The sequence below is a fragment of the Triticum dicoccoides genome, chromosome 3B (genome assembly GCF_002162155.2).
Source record: "Triticum dicoccoides isolate Atlit2015 ecotype Zavitan chromosome 3B, WEW_v2.0, whole genome shotgun sequence".
NCBI lineage: Eukaryota > Viridiplantae > Streptophyta > Magnoliopsida > Poales > Poaceae > Triticum > Triticum dicoccoides.
Window position 1 is genome coordinate 146,840,300 of NC_041385.1, and position 9,218 is coordinate 146,849,517.

The window sequence follows — 9,218 nt, forward strand, 5'->3', positions numbered from 1 at the left end:
TATCTACTCAAGTCACCAGTGAGAGTGAGAACATAACGATATCCTCCGCGAGCCTCAACGCTCATTGGACCGCACACATCGGTATGTATGATTTCCAATAAGTTGGTTGCTCGCTCCATTGTTCTGGAGAACGGAGTCTTGGTAATTTTGCCCATGAGGCATGGTTCGCACGTGTCAAATGATTCATAATCAAGAGACTCTAAAAGTCCATCAGCATGGAGCTTCTTCATGCGCTTGACACCAATGTGACCAAGGCGGCAGTGCCACAAGTACGTGGGACTATCGTTATCAAGTTTACATCTTTTGGTGTTCACACTATGAATATGTGTAACATTACGTTCGAGATTCATTAAGAATAAACCATTGACCATCGGGGCATGACCATAAAACATATCTCTCATATAAATAGAACAACCATTATTCTCGGATTTAAATGAGTAGCCATCTTGCATTAAACGAGATCCAGATACTATGTTCATGCTCAAACTTGGCACTAAATAACAATTATTGAGGTTTAAAACTAATCCTGTGGGTAAATGTAGAGGTAGCGTGCCGACGGCGATCACATCGACCTTGGAACCATTCCCGACGCGCATCGTCACCTCGTCCTTCGCCAATCTCCGCTTATTCCGCAGCTCCTGCTGTGAGTTACAAATATGAGCAACGACACCGGTATCAAATACCCAGGAGTTACTACGAGTACTGGTAAGGTACACATCAATTACATGTATATCAAATATACCTTTAGTGTTGCCGGCCTTCTTGTCCGCTAAGTATTTGGGGCAGTTCCGCTTCCAGTGACCCTTCCCTTTGCAATAAAAGCACTCAGTCTCAGGCTTGGTTCCATTCTTTGACTTCTTCCCGGCAACTGGCCTACCGGGCGCGGCAACAGCTTTGCCGTCCTTCTTGAAGTTCTTCTTACCCTTGCCCTTCTTGAACTTGGTGGTTTTATTGACCATCAACACTTGATGTTCTTTCTTGATTTCTACCTCTGCTGACTTTAGCATTGAAAATACTTCAGGAATAGTTTTCACCATCCCCTGCATATTGTAGTTCATCACAAAGCTCTTGTAGCTCGGTGGGAGCGACTGAAGGATTCTGTCAATGACTGCCTCGTCCGGGAGGTTAATGTCCAGCTGGGACAGGCGGTTGTGCAACCCAGACATTTTGAGTATGTACTCACTGACAGAACTGTTTTCCTCCATCTTACAACTATAGAACTTGTCGGAGACCTCATATCTCTTGACCGGGGCATGAGCTTGGAAAACCATTTTCAGCTCCTCGAACATCTCATATGCTCCGTGTCGCTCAAAACGCTTTTGGAGCCCCGGTTCTAAGTTGTAAAGTATGCCGCACTGAACGAGGGAGTAATCATCAGCACGTGACTGCCAAGCGTTCATAACGTCTTGGTTCTCTGGGATGGGTGCTTCACCTAGCGGTCCTTCTAGGACATATGCTTTCTTGGCAGCTATGAGGATGATCCTCAGGTTCCGAACCCAGTCCAAATAGTTGCTGCCATCATCTTTTAGCTTGGTTTTCTCTAGGAACGCGTTGAAGTTCATGTTGACATGAGCGTTGGCCATTTGATCTACAAGACATATTTTGCAAAGATTTTAGACTAAGTTCATGATAATTAAGTTCATCTAATCAAATTATTTAATGAACTCCCACTCAGATTTGACATGCCTCTAGTCATCTAAGTGTTACATGATCCGAGTCGACTAGGCCGTGTCCGATCATCACGTGAGATGGACTAGTCATCATCGGTGAACATCTCCATGTTGATCGTATCTTCCATACGACTCATGTTCGACCTTTCGGTCTCTGTGTTCCGAGGCCATGTCTGTACATGCTAGGCTCGTCAAGTTAACCCTAAGTGTTTTTGCATGTGTAAAACTGTCTTACACCCGTTGTATGTGAACGTAAGGATCTATCACACCCGATCATCACGTGGTGCTTCGAAACGACGAACTTTAGCAATGGCGCACAGTTAGGGGGAACACTTTCTTGAAATTATTATAAGGGATCATCTTATTTACTACCGTCGTTCTAAGTAAACAAGATGCATAATCATAATAAACATCACATGCAATTATATAGTAGTGACATGATATGGCCAATATCATATAGCTCCTTTGATCTCCATCTTCGAGGCTCCATGATCATCTTCGTCACCGGCATGACACCATGATCTCCATCATCATGATCTCCATCATCGTGTCTCCACGAAGTTGCTCGCAAACTATTACTTCTACTACTATGGCTAACGGTTTAGCAATAAAGTAAAGTAATTACATGGCGTTAAATCATTGACACGCAGGTCATACAGTAATTAAGACAACTCCTATGGCTCCTGCCGGCTGTCATACTCATCGACATGCAAGTCGTGATTCCTAGTACAAGAACATGATCTCATACATCACAATACATCATTCATCATTCATCACAACTTTTGGCCATATCACATCACATAGCAATTGTTGCAAAAACAAGTTAGACGTCCTCTAATTGCTGTTGCATCTTTTACGTGGCTGCAATTGGGTTCTAGCAAGAATGTTTTCTTACCTACGAATAACAACAACGTGATTTTGTCAACTTCTATTTACCCTTCATAAGGACCCTTTTCATCGAATCCGCTCCAACTAAAGTGGGAGAAACAGACACCCGCTAGCCACCTTATGCAACTAGTGCATGTCAGTCGGTGGAACCTGTCTCACGTAAGCGTACGTGTAAGGTCGGTCCGGGCCGCTTCATCCCACAATACCGCTGAAGCAAAATAAGACTAGTAGTGGCAAGCAAGTTGACAAGATCTACGCCCACAACAGATTTGTGTTCTACTCGTGCAATAGAGAACTACGCATAGACCTAGCTCATGATGCCACTGTTGGGGAACGTTGCATAAAATAAAAAAAATTCCTACGTTCACCAAGATCAATCTATGAGTTCATCTAGCAACGAGAGAGAGGAGTGCATCTACATACCCTTGTAGATTGCGTGCGGAAGCGTTCAAGAGAACGGGGTTGAGGGAGTCGTTCTCGTCGTGATCCAAATCACCGGAGATCCTAGCGCCGAACGGATGGCACCTCCACGTTCAACACACGTACGGTCAGCGTGACGTCTCCTCCTTCTTAATCCAGCAAGGGGGAAGGAGAGGTTGATGAAGATCCAGCAGCACGACGATGTGGTGGTGGATGCAGCAGGGCTCCGGCAGGGCTTCGCCAAGCGACTACAGGAGGAGAAGGTGTAGCAGGGAGGGGAGGGAGGCGCCAGGGTATTGGGTGCGGCTGCCCTCCCACCCCCCTCTTTATATAGGGACCCCCAGGGGGCGCGCCGGCCCTAGAGATGGGATCTCTAGGGGGGCGGCGGCCAAGGGGGGTGGAGTGCCCCCCAAGGCAAGTGGAGGCGCCCCCTCCCCTAGGGTTCCCAACCCTAGGCACAGAGGGGGGCCTAGGGGGTGCGCACCAGCCCACTAATGGCTGGTTCCCCTCCCACTTCAGCCAATGGGGCCCTCCGGGATAGGTGGCCCCACCCGGTGGACCCCCGGGACCCTTTTGGTGGTCCCGGTACAATACCGGTGACCCCCAAAACTCTCCCGATGGCCGAAACTGCACTTCCCATATATAATTCTTTACCTCCGGACCATTCCGGAACTCCCCGTGACGTCCGGGATCTAATCCGGGACTCCGAACAACTTTCGGTTTGCTGCATACTCATATTCATACAACCCTAGCGTCACCGAACCTTAAGTGTGTAGACCCTACGGGTTCGGGAGACATGTAGACATGACCGAGACGGCTCTCTGGTCAATAACCAACAGCGGGATCTGGATACCCGTGTTGGCTCCTACATACTCCTTGATGATCTCATCGGATGAACCACGATGTCGAGGATTTAAGCAACCCCGTATACAATTCCCTTTGTCAATCGGTACGTTACTTGCCCGAGATTCGATCGTTGGTATCCCAATACCTCGTTCAATCTCGTTACCGGCAAGTCACTTTACTCGTATCATAATGCATGATCCCGTGACCAGACACTTGGTCACTTTGAGCTCATTATGATGATGCATTACCGAGTGGGCCCAGAGATACCTCTCCGTCATACGGAGTGACAAATCCCAGTCTCGATCCGTGTCAACCCAACAGACACTTTCGGAGATACATGTAGTGCACCTTTATAGTCACCCAATTACGTTGTGACGTTTGGTACATCCAAAGCACTCCTACGATATCTGGGAGTTACACGATCTCATGGTCTAAGGAAAAGATACTTGACATTGGAAAAGCTCTAGCAAAGCGAACTACACGATCTTGTGATATGCTTAGGATTGAGTCTTGTCCATCACATCATTCTCCTAATGATGTGATCCCGTTATCAATGACATCTAATGTCCGTAGTCAGGAAACCATGACTATCTGTTGATCAACGAGCTAGTCAACTAGAGGTTCACTAGGGACATATTGTGGTCTATGTATTCACACGTGTATTACGATTTCCGGATAATACAATTATAGCATGAATAAAAGACAATTATCATGAACAATGAAATATAATAATAATCCTTTTATTATTGCCTCTAGGGCATATTTCCAACATTAGTACCACGACAGAGGGCCAGCTCCTCGTCGACATCGGAGTCGGAGCGATTGCCGGAGCTCGACATCCTTGCTGGGTTGTCGGATTCGATCCAAATCTGAGAAATCAAGGGGAAGGGGGGAGAGAGGGGATGGGGCGATAGAGGAGAATGAAGTGAGCTTGGGTTTGGATTGTTTTCTTCTTTTGGACGGAGTGGGCCGATGGTGGGCCGGGTTGACGTGGCGGACGCGCCGGGCGCGACCAGGCCGCCCTGTACCCACCCTACAATTGGGTAGATATGATGGGCGTCGGACATACCAAGCGTTTGAGACCAGTTTGAGACGCCCGACTAAGCCTGTTTTATTTTGACCTGTAAGTGACCGGTCTGCCCGCCCGACATTTAAGATTGGTTTGAGGCGCGTGACGGGCCGCGTGTCAACTTATATTTTGAAGCTGAGGGGATATTTGTTTTCGCTTGTGAGGGAGATGATGTTGTGTTTTTATTTATTTATTTGTAACGTGGTGTTTCTCTGGGACTTTTACAGTATGATTATAAGTTATTTCTAATCAACCCATACTTATTTTGTTTAATTAGAGACCACAGTGTAATTAATAGATTACCCCGGGTGTGGTATTGCTCTGTATCTGAGAGATTGAGATACACGAACAAGCACTTAGCTACAGCCATGGAGTCACCATGGTTGATCAAGAAAGATGGTGGGAAGGGCTGATGCCTTCTTACCCATCCAGATTCAAGGCATGGTACTTGTAATTTTTGTTTGTTGCACCAATTATACTGTAGGGTTCTCTTACAGTTTTTTTATAAAAAGAAAGATATCATTCGGATTGTTGAGAGCAAAAGAAAACGATCCAAGAGCAACACGAAGGGGGAAGAGATAAGGGGGGAGAGGGGGAGAGGGAGAGATGGGCGGGGCGCACCAGTGTTGTCGGTGTTTGAAACCCAAAGAATTCTAGGCAGTTCATGGGATACACGCAATGTCCTCCTCGACATCGGTCGTGCCGGACGCCTCACACTGTCCAGCTCGATGGATAAGCCTGAACCGCTCGCCGTTGCTGCCGCCATTGTTGACCAGTGCGTAGAGCGGGAAGACATGGCCGCGTCGGAGCTACACTTCTTGCTGGTACCGCTGGTGGCGCAAGGCCACATCATCCCCATGGTGGACCTGGCGCGTCTCCTCGCCGCGCGGGGGCCGCGCGTCACCGTCGTCACCACGCCTGTCAACGGCGCGCGGAACAGGGTCACCGTCGACAGCGCCCGGAGAGCGGGCCTCGCCGTCGAGCTCGCGGAGCTCCCCTTTCCCGGACCGCAGCTGGGGCTGCCGGAGGGGCTGGAGAACCTCGACCAGCTGCTCGACGACGTCAGCAGTGCCATGTACCTCGCCTTCTTCCAGGCCATCTGGAAGATGGCGGAGCCGTTGCAGGGGTACGTCCGTGCGCTGCCGCGCCGGCCGGACTGCCTCGTCGCCGACACGTGCAACCCGTGGACGGCGGGCATTTGGACGGCGCTCGGCATCCCGAGGCTGGTCCGCTGGTGCTACACTGCCCGTCCGCCTATTTCCTCCTGGCCGTGCACAACCTGTCCACGCACGGCGTGTACGACCGCGTCCGCGACGACGAGATGGAGCCGTTCGAGGTGCCGGACTTCCCGGTGCACGCCGTCGGGAACACGGCCACGTTCCGGTGCTTCTTCCAGCACCCCGGCGTGGAGAAGGAGCAGCGCGACATTCTCGATGCCGAGGCCACCGCTGACGGCCTTCTGATCAACACGTTCCGCGGCGTTGAGGGCATCTTCGTCGACGCGTACGCGGCGGCGCTCGGCAAGAGGACGTGGGCCATCGGTCCGACGTGTGCCTCCGGCATCTTGGACACGGAAGCCGACGCCATGGCCGGCCGCGGCAACCGCGCGGACGTCGATGTCGGCCACGTCGTCTCATGGCTCGACGCCGGGCGACCGGCGTCCGTGCTGTACGTCAGCTTCGGCAGCATCGCGCAGCTGCCAGGGAAGCAGCTCGCCGAGCTTGCGCGCGGCCTCGAGGCGTCGGGGCGGCCGTTCGTCTGGGCCATCAAAAGGGCCAAGGCCGACGTCGGCGTGAAGGCGCTGCTCGACGACGAGGGGTTCGAGTCGCGCGTCGAGGACAGGGGCCTAGTCGTGCGCGGGTGGGCGCCGCAGGTGACCATCCTGTCGCACCCGGCGGTGGGCGGCTTCCTCACGCACTGCGGCTGGAACGCCACGCTGGAGGCCATCTCCCACAGCATGCCGGTGCTGACGTGGCCCTGCTTCGGCGACCAGTTCTGCAGCGAGCGGCTGCTCGTGGACGTGCTCCGCGTAGGCGTCAGGTCCGGCGTCAAGGTGCCTGCCAAGAACGTCCCCGAGGAGGCCGAGGGCGTCCAGGTGCCGAGCGGCGACGTGGAGAAGGCCATTGCCGAGCTGATGGACGGCGGGCCCGAGGGGACGTCGAGGAGGTCCAGAGCCAAGGGGGTCGCCGCGAAGGCGAGAGCGGCCATGGAGGAAGGCGGGTCGTCGTACTCCGACCTGACGGACATGATCCGCTACGTCTCGGAGCTGTCGAGAAATGGAGCCACGAGAGGGACGCAAGCTCGATGACCCTTCCTTTCGCGGCGGCAGAGCTCCGAAGCAACGACGGCGAGAAGATCCAAGCCGGTGCTGCATTGTCACTACAGTCCTCAGCTGTATAACTCATTATCGGATTGCAAAGCTAGGATTTTAGGCATTGCGAAGATATACTAGTACTAGTTGTTATGGAACTCTATCGTGCACGTGCACTTGTATAATTTGGGCAACAAATGTATAAATTGTACTTCCTCCATCCCAAAATAAGTATCTTGTGCTTAGTACAAATTTGTACTAAAGCTAGTATAAAGTTGAGACATTTATTTTGAAGGGAGTAGTATAGCATGCGAAGGATTATTTTTTGTTGGCCAGGTACATGACAGATCGATGAGCACGGAGAGAAACACAACACTCGCTTGGGTGTGTGGTTCTGTATGTACTCCCTAGTCCTTTTGTTTTTACCTCGAAACCGTAGAACAATATGTCCAAAAAGAAAGCAAAGAGGCTTTCTCTTAAAGCCTAAGCAACACCAGTTTTTTCCAACGTGAGAAAAACAATGAGCACTGAAGGAGACTAGTCTAGAGGGACTGAGATCCGGTGACTTGCTGTGGGCGAGTCACCGGTGAACAGTACAGTGCCTTGCTCCCCTCTCTACACCGCCAGATCAAAAATCTATGGACAGATCTGTATGAACAACAAAACAGCAGGTGAATTACTGTAGCGCATGCACGGTAGTCGGGTCACTGTAGCCGGATTCCTGTAGCATAATCCATGTAGCATATCCTGTAGCTCATACACTGTACCTTTCAGCTGTTCACACGAATCTGTCCATAGATTTTTGATCAGACGGTGTGGAGAGGGGAGCAAGGCACCGTACTGTTCACCTGTGACTCGCTCACGGCAAGTCACCGGATCTCAGTCCAGTCTAGAGGGCAGAGTTGATCCATTGCTCTAAGATTCCAATAATGGAGAAAGTCGCTCCAGAAATGGACTTCTCTTCCCCAGATTGATTGATGCCAACATTTTACCTGCAGAAGCTTGACCATATCAAGTGATCTTTGTTCTTTGACTCGTACATGCGTCGAGAGAGGGACATGAGAATTCCGTTGAATCTTCATGCACAAATAATAATGCAGGCAAGACACGCACATCATTGGCACAATCACTCAATTGGCTATGGATTGACAAGCAAGTAGAGTAGAACCATATGTTGCAAGATCAGCATCTCAAGCAGCCAAACGTCAGGATACCGAATGTGGCACGAAGCATCTAGGCTTAGGGCGCGTTCGGTGTCCCTCCGCTCCGCTCCGCTCCGCTCCCAGAGCGGACGGAGCTGGAGTTATAATGCTTGGAGCGAGCTAACAGCTGCTCCGTAGATTCTAGGATTTGAAGGAGCGGTGGACTGCCGAAAGCAGCCTTAATCTTTGGCTCGAACATGCCGTCCAAGAAAGTAATATGGTTGTCACAGTTACATTGAATCTTCCATACGGGAATAATGCAGGCAAGCCAAGCTGCATCACTGGCAGAATTGAACTGGCTATAAACATCGAGTGTGGCAGGCAGTCGCGGGGATTGATCTGAGCCTTCCATTTCTCAATCCGACCGCCCGGACACCGCCTTTCCCACGATTCAGAACCGAAGAAGCTTCATCCACCAGATCATGACCGACGTGTCAGCATGTGCGGCTGTCATCGGGTGCTATAGTACACTATAGTTGCCATTGCATTGCAGATTGTGGTATATTCAAGGTGTCACTTCCGCTGCCACAACCAATGCTGGCCATGACCCCCGCCCGCAGTGGCGATGGCCAGGTGACATCGCAAGGGAGCTAGGCATCCCGAGGCTCGCCTTTATTGGATTTTGTGGCTTCTCGTCCCTGGTCAGGTACAACCATGAGAGGCGAATTTTTAGTAGTTAATTTTGTATTGTAACGTATGTTTGCTGCCATAGTTAAGTGCTTTGCTTCAACAGTAAGGGGAAATTAGTGTAAAATGTTTCAAGAGAGAAAAGAAGATGAACATATAAAAGGCTACATTCAAAAGGAAAAAAA

The 9,218-nt window shown here is 50.6% G+C and overlaps 1 pseudogene; it reads left to right on the forward strand.

Moving 5' to 3' along the window:
* The first annotated feature begins 5,295 nt into the window (after nucleotides 1–5,295).
* LOC119275244 lies at nucleotides 5,296–7,487 on the forward strand (annotated as a pseudogene).
* The last annotated feature ends 1,731 nt before the right edge of the window (nucleotides 7,488–9,218 follow it).